This window comes from Dromiciops gliroides, chromosome 1 (assembly GCF_019393635.1).
Source record: "Dromiciops gliroides isolate mDroGli1 chromosome 1, mDroGli1.pri, whole genome shotgun sequence".
Lineage (NCBI taxonomy): Eukaryota > Metazoa > Chordata > Mammalia > Microbiotheria > Microbiotheriidae > Dromiciops > Dromiciops gliroides.
In genome coordinates, this window is record NC_057861.1 from 131,347,483 (window position 1) to 131,349,713 (window position 2,231).

A 2,231-nucleotide genomic window follows, 5' to 3' on the forward strand; every position below is an offset into this window, starting at 1 on the left:
TATTCTGGCTATGGGACAAGGGACAACTTTGCAGAGGTATGTCACAATATTTCACTTACCAGGGGAAACTGAGACAATTTAACAAATATCAAGTGAATATCAGGCTATACAACCTCTTGATCCTGTGGCATTTAAAATTATATGTGGTCACCTTATTACTGTCCCAAGTTTAGGGAAAATTAGCTGGGGTTTCTAATATATTTGTTAATTATAAATTAGAAGCTTTAGCACCAGTTTGGAGCATTAAACATTTATTAAAGCATACCAAATATTAGTAAAGAGAGAACACTTGGCTCAGAAAGTTAAGAAGCCTATCTCGCTTAGAGGAGAGATGAGAGTTCAGCCTGGCCTCCTTCCTTCTCCAAACCCCCCACCATGAGTCCCTCTGAGAGCTTAACTGAGTGTGGAACCTTCCTCTGGGTTTGGAGGAGAAATGGCCCTTCCACACTGCTCAAAGCTAATTGGCTAGCATCACCCAAATCCATTGGTTCACTGGACTTGAGGGTGGTCTATGAGCAGAACTTGCGGAGGTCAGAGTTCAGAGAGCACACTCCCTGAGGGCCAGGTAGGTGCGGTTTCAATCAAGTCAACTTTAAGTGAGTTAATTAGCAAAGTCAATCCAATCAATCCTAATATAATCCCCTGGGGAGGCAGGTCTCTATGTGTCCCAAAACTGATTATTTTCTCACAATCAAAATAATAGATACAGGCTACAGGTTTACTGGGGGTTATGAATCCTGGCATCAGGAAATTTTCTCTCACTTAGTTTTTGGAGTTTGTCTAACCTTTGCTACTGGAGGTAAATGATCCCATGGAATTTTTTCCCCCTTAGTTCCCCTCTGTTCATGTTCCAGTGACTAAAGTAGACCTCTGATATCATAAGCAGTTAGGTGGCCTAGAAGGTGGTTAACTGTGGAGTTGTTTATTCTTTGCCTTTGAAGAGGATTTAAGTGAGAGAGTTGTACAAAGTCATCAGCATTTTTCTCTTTTCCAAAGTCATTGAAGTAGAGTGGGAAGACAAAAATTGCCCCAGGGGATACGGTGAATGACCTTGGCATCTTTGATGTCTGACTAAGCTCTAAGTGCTCCATAGTTCCTGATTCCACTGCCTTCTTGGTTGTTGGGACAAACTGTTCAATGGGTTTGAGGCCGCAGTGAAGTAAGGAGGACCTGAGTTCATATCTAAATTTAGATACCTACTTGATGTTTGACCCTGGGCAAGTCACAACTGCTATCTGCCTCAGTTTTTTCATCTGTAAAATGGTAATAATATTATTAACAATAATAATGATACAACTACTATTAATGATGATAATAATAATAAAAATAGAATCTTTCTATCAGGATAATTGTTAGGATAAAATGAGTCAATATTTGTAAAGCTCTTTGCAAACCATAACTTTCTACATAAATATTCTTATTATTGTTAATGATAATCATAATAATATTTTAAACAAGTAACTTTGGAGGATCCCCTGTAACATTAATCCTGAATCCCTTGATGATCCTTATTCTTCTTGGATGATGAGTGAGATTGCTTTGGATCAGTGGAAAATCTGAACAAACCCTTCAGGATGCTCCTACTCTTGATCTAACTTGTATGGGAATAGCTAGGTGGCACAGTGGATAGAGTGCTGGATCTAGATTCAGGGAGAACTGAATTGAAATCCACAGCCTCAGATACATACTAGCTGTGTGACCCTGGGCAAATCACTTAACTTTTATTGACTTAGTTTTCTCAAATGTAAAGTGAGGATAATAATAACACTTATGTCAGAAGGTTGTAAGAATTCAAATGAGATAGTATTTTGTGTTAGCACAGTGTTTACCTGGCCCATAGTAGGTGCTATGTAAATGTTAGTTGTTATTATTGTTGTTATTGTGTGTGTTGTTGTGCATTAGCATATTGTTTTATTCTCCCTAAAACCTCATATCTATATTATCACGATTCTGTAATGGAACCATTCAATGGTTCTCTCCTTTTCCTCTTTCATGCACTGAAGCTTATTAAGTCCCTGTATTGTAGGGATGGATTAAAAAAATAGCTTAGCTAAAACCTGTTTCCTGCTTTCATGCAACCTGCAGCCTGCTCAGTGATGCTGTTAATAAACATTGACTAAGCACCTGCCATGTGCCAGGCACTGCGCTAAGTGCGGGAGATACAAAGAAAGACAAATCCAGTCCCTGCTCTCGAGAAGTTCACATTCTACTGGGGAAGACAACATTTAAGC